Here is a 13,941-nt window from a genome sequence, read left to right as displayed (position 1 = left end):
GAAAAAAACATAAAATGTCATACTGTAGTATGTCAAAATATTTTTTTTAAATGTATAGTATAGTTGTCAAAAAATTCATAGAAAGTCATAAAAAGTCATTGTATAGTATGTCGAAATATTCCTAAAAAGTCGTAGAGTCGTAAAGTCCAGATTTATAGTTCTTGTTGTAAAACAAGAAGAATCTAAAGTCCTCTGGAGAATGCAGGCATTGATCCCGCTACCTCTCGCATGCTAAGCAAGCGCTCTACCATTTGAGCTAATTCCCCTTTTCAAAAAGAGTCATAGTATAGTATGTCAAAAATTCATAAAAATTCATAAAAAGTTATAGTATGTCGAAAATTCGTAAAAAGAAAATCATAAAAAGTCATAGTATATTATGTCAAAAATTCAGAAAAATTCAGAAAAAGTCATAGTATAGTATGTAAAAAAAATTCATAGTATAGGATGTCAAAATATTCATAAAAAGTCATAGTATAATATATCGAAAATTCATAGAAGTCATAGTATAGTATGACAAAATATTCATAAAATGTCATAAAAAGTCATAGTATAGTATGTTGAAAAATTCCTAAAAAGTCGTAGTGTAGTATGTTGTAAAAAGTCAAAATTTATAATACTTGTTGTAAAACAAGAAGAAACTAAAGTCCTCTGGAGAATGCGGGCATTGATCCCGCTACCTCTCGCATGCTAAGCAAGCGCTCTACCATTTGAGCTAATTCCCCTTTTCAAAAAAAATCACAGTATGTTGAAAAAAGTCATAGTATAGTGTGTAAAAAAATTCATAAAAGTCATAGTATAGTATGACAAAAAATTCATAAAAGTAATACCCTGATCTATAATTTAAGTAAGTTTTATCTTGAAGCTTTTGAGTGTTCTTCAGGTTTTTATCTGCTTTAACTATTACCGGTAATGGCTCTTTACAGTGAATATGCAAAAGAAGATGTTCACAAGTTTAGACCAGGTAAATGGTAAACGCTCAGCCCATATTCAAAAACACCGAAACGTACTCACTTAATGCTATTACCAATTTTCTAATAATCAATGCCAGAGAAAAATGTCAAAGTGTGATAACATTTTTAATAAAGTATTGGCTTTTTCCTTGCAAAGGTTTTTTTCCCAATAACATTTACAAGCATACCGTTAGTTACGGTCCCTGTGTCTGTCACGATGTGGAGAGCTGATACTTGCAGGTAGTGTGGCTGAGTGGTCTAAGGCGCTGGATTAAGTCTCCACTCTCTGGAAGCATAGCTGGACGCTAACCAATGTGATGTCTTACAGCTGTGGCATTTGGCCTGAACTGGGTGAAGTAACTAGAATCATCCATCAATGACTTTGCTGAGATTGTTCCTTGTTAACCTGAGGTTCAACAATTGGTGATTCCTTCTTTTCCAGCACTTTGGAGAAGAAAATCAACAAATAATTGTATTCTCCATATTGATCAAAGTATTTGTCGTTATCATTTTGGCCATAATCATGCTACTAAAAGAGATTTTATCAAACCAGGTTGGGCAAGTAACCTTTCTGCTGACTTCTTGTAAAAAAAGTAACACAACTGAAAGAAAGCTACTGCAATGGCTGGGAATCGAACCCAGGACAACTACTTGGAAGGCAGCTATGCTCACCACCATACCACCATCACTAGGCGATGCTATATTCACTTCAAATCTTGTAATACATCTGGGCATTGAGACTGAAAGTGCGCTCTAATTATCACAAGAATGGGAAGTGAGTGTGTCAGCGGTAGCTCCCTTCAATAGCTCATTTGGTAGAGCGGAGGACTGTAGAGGGATAAATGTGAAATCCTTAGGTTGCTGGTTCAAATCCAGCTTGAAGGAGAAGGTTTTAACCAGAGTTTAACTTCAGGGATCAATCAAGAATTTCTGATTCTGATGTAGAGATGGACAGACGACCCAAAAGCATAATACTTCTTGCCGAGACATTACATGAAACAAAAAAAAGAGTTAGGGTATATATGAGCGCAGAAATCCTTTTACAACAGGCTTTACGTGATAATCATGAAACGTTCATATCACACCAATCAGAGCGTAAGAATGATCGGACATTGATAAATGCAGCGGCTGGAAAGCGACTACATTTTGCCACTAAGAAGTGATAGTAGTATTGTGATGAATTTGCCTCGCGTATGACACTCTTTTCCATCATATTCAATAAATAAACCGGATTATTCAATCCATTCCTCTACTTATATGCAAAGTAGTCTCATCCAGGACCTACAATTGTACTGGCTCCTAATCTGGGTTAATTTAATAAATTGGATTTTAAAGTACAGATAAGGGTTGAAACAGTACCTTTCTTCAGGGCTCATCAGGGAGTTGAACCCAGGACCTCTCTCCCCGAAGCGAGAATCATATCTTTAGACCAACGAGCCACGTAAAAATAACTCATTAGCAATTTTCCATCAAGTAAATGTGATCAGTCAGTGAATCGAAAGGCAATTGTTAAGTAGTTCGTTTGGCATGTGGTGTTTTTATGGCTCCACTGCCAGACTGAGCTTTCTGATTATATTGGACGAAAGACTATTTTAGAAGCAAAACATTTTACCAACATTAGAACTTGAATTTTTCGGTCAGAAGTGACAGAAGATAAGCCTAGTTTCCACCATCTATTGGACGACGGACTTTTGCCAAAATTGGAAATTGAACATTGGTAAAAAGGAAATGCAGCTTGAAAAAGGAAATGCAGCTTAGATTTGTCACTGACTTGAAAGACTATGGTCAGGTAGATTGGCATGGGGTCTTTTCATGGCTCCACTGCCCGATTCAGCTTTCCCATAACATTTGACAACAGGAAACATTTGATACAAAATATTTTTACCAAAACACAGACATGATTTTGTCAGTAAAAAGTGATAGTAGTAGTGAATTTGCCACGCCGATGACACTCTCTTTTCCATCACACTCAATAAATAAACCAGATTATTCAATCCATGCTTCCACTTCTATGCAAAGTGTTCTCATCCAGGACCTATCGTACCCTAAGCGAGAATCATAAACCTAGACCAACGAACAAGGAGAGTCATGTCCTGCTCGTTTGTTCCTCATATTTTTTCCCCGTTTTTTCTGTTGCGTGCAGTTGAAGCAGGACATGAAAAATTTGCCAACATGCTCTACTACAATTTCGCTTGCTCCTAATCTGTGTTAAATTAACAAAAAACTGGATTTTATGTGACAAATTAGGGTTGTAACAGCTCCTAACTTTAGTGCTCGCCCAGGAGTTGAATCTGGGACCTCTCGCACCCTAAGTGAGAATCATACCGCTAGACCAACGAGCCACGTAAAAACATGTAATCAGCAATTTTCCATCGAGTGAAAGGCAGTAAGTAGTCTGTCTTTCTTTCTAAAGTCCTGTTTGAAGTCTGATTCTAAAGTCTATTCATGGTAATGAGTCTGAACACCAGACCAGCGAGGTTCTCCTGGAGATTAATGACCAGAAGTACTTATTAACTGTAGGGACTTTGGATAAATGCCCTTACTCAGTTATTCTAGGCCAAGAAATCAGGTACAGTAATGTAGGAACGTCCGTCCTCCCCACATTTAGACGGCATTAAAGTCTTTTGTGAGGACTTCCTGAAGCTTCCACAGGCGCATGCTTTTCTGCTGTTAAGACCCCTGATGAGGCTAGGGAAGCCATGAGGGAGGGTGACACATGTTTTGTTTGGTCAGGACACCTCATCTCATAGGTACTGGAAGCCACCCGTCTCCACCAATGCATTACTCGATGCCCAAATGTGTTACAAGATTTGCAGTGAGCGTTGTATTGTCAAGCAGAAAGGCAACAGATGTGTTACTTTTCAACTATGATTTATACCATAGCGGTGTAAGCATTTTGCCCAGATTTGATTTCAAGCCACCGCCATGTTTTGAAAACCATATACAAAATAAATATTACATATTTCACCCAGGTTTCTTCTCTTATTTAATGATCTCAGAAAAAAAGTAAAAACAAATCTGAAAATATTCAGGGAATGTAGCTCAGTGGTAGAGCGCATGCTTTGCATGTATGAGGCCCTGGGTTCAATCCCCGGCATCTCCAACAAGTGTTATTGTCCAGTCTATAACAGAGCTGCAGAAGCTCTTATTCTGAAAGAAAAAAGTATTAAAAGGCAATCTCCTTGTGTTCATGGTGATTAATGCAAAAATCAATCTTTATGTCCAGATGTGTTGCAAGATTTGCAGGGAGCAGTACATTGCCCAGTGATAGTGGTGAGCATAGCTACCTTCCGAGCAGTTGACCGGTGTTGGCTTCTCAGCAATCGCAGTAGCTTTCCTTGAGTGATGTTACTTTTTAACTATGATTTATACCATAGTAGTGCAAGCATTTTGCCATGGTTTGATTTCCAGCCACTACCATGTTTTGAAGCAATATACAACATTAACATTACATATTCCACCCAGGTTTCTTCTCTTATTCAGTGATCTCACCAAAAAGTCAAAAGAATCTGAAAATCATTAGGGGCTGGAGCTCAGTGTTAGAGCCCATTTTGAGTCTCAATACCCAGATGTATTAAAAGATTTTCAGTGAACTTTGCGTTGTCAAGTGATGGTGGTATAGTGGTGAGCATAGCTACCGTCCAAGCAGTTAACCTGGGTTCGATTCCCGGCCATCGCAGTAGTTTATATTGTGTGGTTACTTGCTTTATTTGTCAAGATTAGCCAGAAAGGTTACTTGTCCAACCCGATTTGATAAAATATTAGATCTCTGTTATGGTACAAATAAGGGAGCATATCAATCAATCAAGCTGCCTCCATGAGGATCCACAGACACAGGGAGTGCTCTGCGATTTGCACTTTGCCCGTGTCTGGAAACTACTACTAACCAATTGAAAAGTTTATCAACAGAGCAGCAAGCAGAAGAAAGGCAACAGGTGTGTTACTTTTCGACTATGATTTATACCATAGCAGTGCAATCATTTTGCCTAGGTTTGATTTCCAGCTACAGCAGTTGCATGTACAGGTTTTGAAGCCATATTCACATTAACATTACATGTTTTACCCAGTTTTCTTCTTTTATTCCGTAATATTTCAATTTCCTTGCGGTTAGTCATCCCAAAAGGATTAATAAAGATAAGTCTTAGTCTGTCTCGGAAAAAAGTTTAAAAAATCTGAAATTCTTCAGGAGATGTTTATGGTAATAGAAGACTATTATGGAAGAGTCTTTAAAAGAGCTCCAAAAGATATTACCTCCTGTGGTAATCTGACTGGTAGAGTTATAGACAGGGGTGCACATAACCTTTTCAGTGAGTTACTCAGGTGAGTACCAGGAAATGGTGTTTGGTACTCACTCCTTATGCAGCGAAGTCTTCATAAGTGCAGTCTTCCCCACTGTCCTCTTCAGTGTCGTCCCCACTGTCCTCTTCAGCGTCGTCCCCACTGTCCCCTTCAGTGTCATCCCCACTGTCCCCTTCAGTGTCATCCCCACTGTCCTCTGCTTCAGCTTCCTGCATGGTGATGAAGATGCTGCAGATGCACGTCCCTGTCCTTGGTTGAGCCTCTGATTAGCTGTCTCCATCAACAGGTCAACAGCTTGCTTTGGGTTAAACGTCTCTGTGGTCTGCTTTGACAGGTGAATGTGCATCAGGGCTGAGAGACAAGCATGTGACAGACGAGATCTGTACTTGGTTTTTATTCTGTTAAGATGTGAGAATCCCCTCTTACAAGCTGCACTGCCAAAAGGCAGTGTAAGAGACAGCTTAACCACCTTGTTGGAGTAAGCATCTGGGTTACTTGTATTTACTATTTGGACCAAGTCATACACAGAAGAGGCTCCCAGGTGTTTTCCTGCCTGCTTTAAGCACATCCATTCTGTCACAGTGGTGTCTTTGTCAAGTTGCAAGGTGGCCTCATATTTCTTGAAAATGTTGCAAACTGTTGTGTTTCCCAAACTGTGGAGATCTTGCATTTCCTGAGGCCATGTTGAAGGATCAAATACTAAGAAATGATCACATGACTTAAGGGAGTCATATCTACTTTCAAACTCTTCAATTAATCCCCTGAGTAAGTTTGATTTGTCTATGTCAGCATCAGCAGTAGAAACAGTGTGTGCCCTTTGGCCTTTACCATCAAGCAGAAGTGTGAACTGTCCAATGGCCACTATGAGTTCATCTTTACATTCTCCAATGGTCAGTTTTTCCTTCTGAAACCTAATGGATGTGGTCTTTAAAATGTTGCCAATGCATGTTTGACAGAATGCACTGAAAACGCTCTGTGCCGATATGCTGCAAGTCACTGTTATCACTCGTAGCCAGTTGCGTTTTATTGGCTGGCAATAGTCTTGATATTTTTAACAGTGTTTCATGCCTCCAGGCAGACCATCTGATATTATGAAACTTACCCAGTTTCACAAAGGAAATCCCATTTTCTTTACATTGCTTCTTCAGTGCAGCAGCTTTTTTTGCTCCACCTTTTTGTAAATAAAACTGCAGCAGCTTGACCACAGAGCGATTAAATGTCTCACAGTAAGGAACGTTGCAATCAGCTGATTTTACGCAATTCTCCAATAGGTGCACAGAATGTGCACAAGGGAGTCTCCAACCGCAGCAAGTTGCCGGAGTTTTGGCACAACGCCGTTGTAGATTCCGACGTTGACAGCCATCTGTACACACAGCGACCAACTGTGTTGTCCAGTCATCCAAGCCTGAGTCCTGGAAAAGTCTCACAAGTCCGTCTATTATGGCCTGCGCAGTTCGGTCAGCACCCAGTTCAATCAATCCAATAAAGTCTGAGGTAAACTCTCTGTTGCTGGACACAGACACGATGTAAACGATTTCCTGCTCAGTTTTTGTGATGTCCTCAGATCTATCAAAAAGTTGCCCCCAAAACTCAGCAGACTGCAACCTGGCTCTCTGATGGTGTGAGCGATGCTCTGCATTATCCGTGCGCCCGCTTCACGTGAATGATATGCACCTCCGACATTTACTCCTAGCCGCTTCAGTAACGGAATATCCTCAGAATAGGAAGACATGGGACGTGCGTGTTTAGCTTTATGGAAGGCAACAAGAAAAATTTTAAACAGAGCTTGCTGCTGTTCTTCATTCAGCTTGTCCTGGACATTTTGTGTCGGCTAGCTTGTTTATTAGCAATGGCTTGCGCCACATTCGTGTGCTCCTTGCTCTTTTCATGTTTGTCAAATAAAGGATGGTTGAAATTCTTTGAGCCTTTATAAAACGCACCTGTTTTGTCCGCTAGATGTGGATTTGAGCGGCAAATCTTGCACCACATTTTCAGTGCGCTCATCGGCTCTGGCTCCAGTTGGCGTTTCTTTATAGGTGGCGAAACACCAAATATCTTGACTGTAGACAACAGGGTTGATGTTTTACAAGCTTTTTAAGAAAATAAAACCAGACGGAAATTAAACTGTAAAAATGGCCTCAGGGCCCAGAGCGTTAAAGAAACAAGTAGAAAGCTGCTACCAGCCAGGCTAAAGCTAAAATAGTTCGCTTAAAGAAACAAGCAGAAAGCTGCTATCAGCCAAGCTAAAGCTAATATAGTTAGCTTAAAGAAACAAGCAGAAAGCTGCTACCAGCCAGGCTAAAGCTAAAATAGTTAGCTTAAAGAAACAAGCAGAAAGGCGCTACCAGCCAGGCTAAAGCTAAAATAGTTAGCTTAAAGAAACAAGCAGAAAGCTGCTACCAGCCGGTCTAAAGCTAATATAGTTAGCTTAAAGAAACAAGCAGAAAGCTGCTACCAGCCAGGCTAAAGCTAATAAACAAGAGCCCAAAGAAACAAGAGGCATGCAGGTCTGGTCAGTTTATCAAACTGACGAGCTGGCCGAGCGGGGAAACATCGCTAGAAATCTCTGCTGCCGACCTCAACGGGATCTGATCTCCAGCGAGACATGGAAAGCTCCAGACCCGATAGCAGCGGCACAACCCCCCGGGAGCCCACCGCCAGTGTTGGGGGAATAGCAAGCTAGCGTTAGCGAACTAACCAACCAGCTCGCTTAAAAAAAAAAAAAAAAGTAATTTAAAAGGCACGCATTATACCCACTGATGGTGGTCCGTCCGTGGCTGCAAGACCTGGAGCTCACCGCCAGTGTTTCAGTTTGACTGTTTAAAGTGTTAGGATAATTAAAATGTAGTTATTTATAAGCGGGGTTAGTTTGCTAACGCTAGCTTGCTATTCCACCAACACTAGTGCAGGGCTGCCAACTCTCACGCATTGGCCGTGAGACACACGCATTTGACTGGTTTCACACGCGCACACGCCACACCCCCGATTTCTCACGCTGAAGTGTCAGCCCGGTCGGTCAAATTTCTGAAAGTTTATCTATGTTTTTACCTGTTGAGCCACTTGTGATCGACTAGTTGTGCTTTCAGAGACTGTGAGGGGTTCAAGAGCGCTCCCTGTCTGTGGAATTTTCAAATTGTCGCAAACTGAGAACATTTTTTTCACGATCCATCCCAGGTGCATTCCCGGCTTCAGGTATGAGCTCTGAGTATCACAGACCCGTCCGTCGCTTTGTGTCCTCTCTCTCTGTAAAAATAGAGGTGAGCAGCGCGGCTGGTAGTGTAGCAACTTCAGTTCATGTTATTGGACTCGCTCTGGGGGGGGGGCAATGACGCGTTGCATCCGTGTAGTCCTCTGATAAAGAGCAGCGTACGGCCACCTCTAAACTCTGTCAGAGACCAGAGACCCAAATGGGCCTCTGTGTCCGTCAGACGGTCTGAGTGAGATCCACCATTTCAGCGGAGCAATGACATGTACAGCAGACTATATCACATCTCTCCAAATCTCGTACAACAGAGATGGGAGGAGTTATATTTTGAATGTGCACAAAGTTGTAAATATGAGCAGAAATCTGGTGAAATCTGAGCTATACTATATGTACTATATATATATATATATATATATATATATATACACGATACTGCAACGTTGGGCCACTATTGTGCATCTCTAACCTCTGCATCTCTAAATGTAACTGTAAATAATTAATTTGGTGTTTTTTAAAATGAACAAATAGTCTTTATTTTCACAAAAAAGTAAAAACAGTAAGTGGGGCCAGAGGATGACAGCCAAACATTACTGAGCCTTGGCACAAAGGTTAAAGGATTAGAATTTCTGTAACTCAGTGGTTCTCATTCTTTAGAATTTCAGTGGTCTTAGTTGATCCCTCAACATTAATTTAACTTTGGGTCCCTGGTCCCTACACCAGGGACCCCTGGACCTGTTCACCACAGACCCAGATCTTCTCAGCTGTTGCTGACATATGCTCCTGTCTCTTCATGTGGTTCAATATGTTTGGCACATTGTCTGGGTCAGTTCTTATATCATAAGAAGTTCATAATGTAAATACTGAATGCCCTAAAACCTGTTGATACTACAACAATGCAAAGGTTCTTAACCCTACAGTTTTGCACATATCATGCAAGACTTGATTTCTCCATTTTTTTTGCAAAAAAACTCTCCAGAAAGTGCCATTTAATGGTTTATTTTTCAAATTCTTTTCCTGGGGGGGCATACCCCCAGACCCCCCTAGGGAGAGCCCCATCCACCCACATATAACAAATCCCAATTTAAACCCTAAAGGATAAAGACCCAAAGAAATTGCTTTGTAGGCCTACGCGGAAAAATATTGGCCCCCCCAAATCTCACTCCAAGGTTTTGGGAAAAGTTGGCAGCCCTGCTAGTGGTGAGCGGGTCTGAAGCTATCCATGTCCGTCTGCAGCTGCAGGACCTGGAGCTCACCGCCAGTGTTTCAGTTTGACTGTTAAAAAGTGTTGAGATAATTAAAAAGTATTTGTTTGGAAGCAGGCTGGCTGCTAGTTAGCTAACGCTAGCTTCCATGCTACATAAATAAGCCGGACAGAGTTGTCCCTCACAGAAAAAAACACAGGTAAAATTAAAAAACACTGCATAAGCTTTGCTACTGTGTGTTCATTTTAATAGAAGTACACCTACATGTAGGGTGACGAGATTGCAATATAAGCCTTTATATTAATATTAGGACTATCCATATGTCAAGGGTGTATATTAGGCGGTGCAGTACAGCCCAATCCAGCAGGGGAGAGTTCTAGCCCAACCAGGCTCCTCTCTTTACATTGTAAGCCTCACTGGGTGTCCAAACTAAAATGATAAGAGGCAACTTGGTAGACTCCTTACTGATGTTTATATCTGTTCTCACAATGCCCTTTTTTTAAAAAACACCAGCCAATCACAAGTGTTACATGTGAATAATCAATGTGTGAGTAATCAGGGAGCTCAAATAAAAGATAGTTGCAAGGTCTCCCAAATGTTTAACTTTACTACCCGTAAGCAGTTGGAACCTTGGTTGCCACAGGTTCCCAAATCTCCCCACAAAATGTCAATCACATATTTTCCAGCCCCTGATTGTTATCAGCAGAGCAGAGTGGCGCAGCGGAAGCGTGCTGGGCCCATAACCCAGAGGTCGATGGATCAAAACCATCCTCTGCTAATTCCTGTCCTTTGTATCAGCAGTGTATTTCCAGTCTGTTGATGTTTAACAAAGCCTCTGATGTTGCAAGTGTCTGAAGTGGAATGTCTCTCCACCTGCTGAAGAGTAAACTTATTGTCATGTTGAGATTATTTCATCCATAAATAAAGACAGTGCTCATACACTTTTATTCCTGCTATAACACCCATAAAAACTGGAGTGTAATACAGTAAATATACTACACTACAGGTAATAAATACTGTAAATGGAAACTGTGAAACATGTACGTTCAAAGTCCTTGTTGTGTTGTTTACCAGTCAGATTACCACAGGAGGTAATATCTGTTTCAGCTCTTTTAAAGACTCTACCATAATACCTGCTGGAGATGCCAGGTCCTCATACATGTAAAGCATGTGCTCTACCACTGAGCTACATCCCCTGAAGATTTTGAAATTCTTTTGACTTTTTTCTGAGATAGACTTAGATTTATCTTTATTAATGCTTTTGGGATGACTCTTGCAAGGAAATTGAAATATGTTGTGTATGGCTTTAAAACCTGTAAATGCAACTGCGGTAGCTGGAAATCAAACCTGGGCAAAATGATTGCACTGCTATGGTATAAATCATAGTTGAAAAGTAACACACCTGTTGCCTTTCTGCTGGACAATACAACGTTCACTGCAAATCTTGTAAGACAGATTGATAAGAAATACCTTGGTGGAGACTGGTGGCTTCCAGTACCTATGAGATAAGACAATATTGTTTATGAAAGCACATCTGCGGTTTGGTATACTCTGATGTGTCATTGGTTTGCTACCACTCTTAAAAAACACTGCTCGTTGTCAGCAGGATTTGAACCTGCGCGGGGAGACCCCAATGGATTTCTAGTCCATCGCCTTAACCACTCTGCCACAACAACATGATAAGCCGTGCTATGACTGTTTGCAGAAATGTTCATGTAGCACCTCAACACACCATATAATGCCTAAGCTGCACTTGCAAAATAGCAGGGTGTTCAAATACTTATTTTCCTCACTGTAAGATTCCTATACATTGTGTATGGTAGCCTTTACAATGTTGTTTATTTCTTTTATTACCACACACACATTCATAGCAGAGCTGCCCCCCCATGTTTATACTGATGATTGATTGTAATAAAGCAGTAACAGAGAGTTGTCTCCGTCTGTGTTTTAACAGACACACCTGGGCCGAAGTTGGAAACCAGAATCAGCTTTAAATCCAGTTCTAATCTAGTCCTCACTAAATTTCAAATAATTTCCCTGGAGTTACCATTACAAAATTTAATCTAATTAAATTGGAACATACACAGACTTCTCACAAAATCACACTTGAATTCATATCTTGCTACTCGGTCAGAATCTTATTAACCTGGAGTCCCGGTCTCTGTCAGTATAAATAGGCTATATGTTTATATATGTTTTAGGCCTATTGGCAGACGGCCATTTAAAATGTAGGCAATGGCATATAAAGAATAAAGAATAAAGAGTCTTTTCTCCATGTCCACTGTAGTTTTTCAGTGCGCTCTCTAGTATCATCTGTCTGGTAGAGGTAGCTTTGTCATTCATAAGGCTACTTTTACTTTTATATTTTAAGTATATTGCTAAGCCTGTACTTTGGTACTTTTACTTGAGTAAAGAAGTTAAATCAGTACTTCTACTTTTACCAGAGTATTTGTTAACACAATTATCTCTTCTTCTACTTGAGCACGGGCAGTGAGTACTTTTGCCATCTCTGACGGTCTCTGTATTGTTCTGTTTAGAGTATGTATATATTGTGTGTACAGACTAGTGTGTATATTTTGTTGTTTTGTGTTTTGTGTGTAAGCACAGTGTGAGCAACAATGCTCCAAAGAAAAATTCCTCATATGTGTCCTCATACCTGGCGAATAAAGCTGATTCTGATTCTGATTCTGATTCTGGTATGCAGGTCACTTGATGTAATCCAAGCAAATACATAAGGCCCCCCCCAACAGTTTTGTGATACGTGGCGTGTAACTGTATGATCAAGCTTGTTGCTGTGACCAAGAAACCACCAGCACAATGACTGATACATCATCAGTTCCCAAATTGTCTTGGATGCCAAATATTTGAATTCAAAGTCAGAATCCAATTGACATGTAAGAAAAATACAACGCACGTCCAGCTTCTACATTTCCGCATGAGTCAGCTTCCCCAATTTCTGAGGAACAGGAAAATAGCCTGATAAGCATACATGTGCAGCTCAACCTCAAAAAGCCATAAAGCAAATGCTTGTGGCTTAAAGATGGAGCTCCCTCTCATTAAGTTGCAGCTAGGAGTAGTCTCTGTGGCGCAATAGGTCAGCGCAGTCGGCTGTTAAAAAATCCGAAAGGACGGTGGTTCAAGTCCACCCAGGGACATTTGATGCTTAAAGGGGCGATAGAATGTAAAACCAATTTTACCTTGTCATATGTGAATAATGAGAGTTCAGTGGGTAAATAGGACATACATAAAAGCTCTAAATCCCATTGATATGCCTTTCATCTGCAAATCTCACATTCTGAAACTAACGCTGAAAATTGGTGAATCCCAACAAAGCTAAAAGATGACGTCAATGTCTCAGGACCTCTACCTTTGTCACGCCCATGGATGTATTAGGAGAATGGTCACGCCCCAACTTTTACATACAGGCCACTGACCTGAGACCAGTTCGGAATGTAGCAAGGTTAAGTGGATGTAAAACTGAGAACGCTGCTTGTGTACTTTGAAAGGATTTACGAAGAAGAAAGTTTGGAATATTTTCCAGGATATTGACAATGAACCAGGGTCGTAAATGCAGAGTTCCAGGCTGTACAGGGAATGGAAACACTTCTCATAGTCTTCACAAGGAAGTAACCACTTGACGGGCTCGGCTGATGTTTCTCTACAAGGAGATCCCTGTGAAGTTCAACACTCAATTATTAATTTGCTCGAACCATTTCACCAAAGACAGTTTTCAAAACTATGGACAATTTAAAGCAGGATTTGCTAAACTGCTGTTGCTGAAAAAAGGGGCCGTTCCGACTGCATGGTCATCCCAACCACAAGCTAAGTAGGATTTTGCTAACAGTAACATTAGCAATGCTAACATATCCTGTAGCTAACATAGGTAGAATGTGTGTTGGCAAAGGGGCTAACGTTTCATTTTCCTTTCAAATAACCTTTGTTGTCATGTAGCTCCATCTATAGTTCCCGATTAATGTTTGTGCACTTTGTCAGGTTAAGTTTTATTGTATTTCAGAAAGATAGCTAACTGCAGCTGAGTAGAATCATGATAGATTGGTTGCTAGCTAGCGTTAAGCTGTAACGTTACTCAGCTAGCTAGCTAGCTAGCTATGTCAATCCCGTTTGCTTTGACAACAGAACTGGAAACGTTATCATTTCATATGATATCTAGTCAATCTCGTGAAAACATTGTGTTTGAAGGCTGCAATATATTATTTTAAAAGTTTTTTTTAAGTTCAGAATACACCACAAGAACGACAACACACGAAAGATGCAGCTTGCCAAA

At 40.5% G+C, this 13,941-nt stretch overlaps 2 non-coding genes across 2 annotated transcripts; one reads left to right on the top strand and one right to left on the bottom strand.

Moving 5' to 3' along the window:
- Positions 1–649: 649 nt before the first annotated feature.
- trnaa-agc (transfer RNA alanine (anticodon AGC)) lies at positions 650–722 on the bottom strand. The gene has a single exon. It is a non-coding gene; the product is annotated as a tRNA-Ala (tRNA).
- A 3,259-nt stretch (positions 723–3,981) lies between these two features.
- On the top strand, positions 3,982–4,053 carry trnaa-ugc (transfer RNA alanine (anticodon UGC)). The gene has a single exon. It is a non-coding gene; the product is annotated as a tRNA-Ala (tRNA).
- Positions 4,054–13,941: the final 9,888 nt, after the last annotated feature.

The sequence above is a fragment of the Etheostoma spectabile genome, unplaced genomic scaffold (assembly GCF_008692095.1).
Source record: "Etheostoma spectabile isolate EspeVRDwgs_2016 unplaced genomic scaffold, UIUC_Espe_1.0 scaffold00018780, whole genome shotgun sequence".
Classification (NCBI taxonomy): Eukaryota; Metazoa; Chordata; class Actinopteri; order Perciformes; family Percidae; genus Etheostoma; species Etheostoma spectabile.
This window is presented reverse-complemented; position numbering and strand designations above follow the sequence as displayed.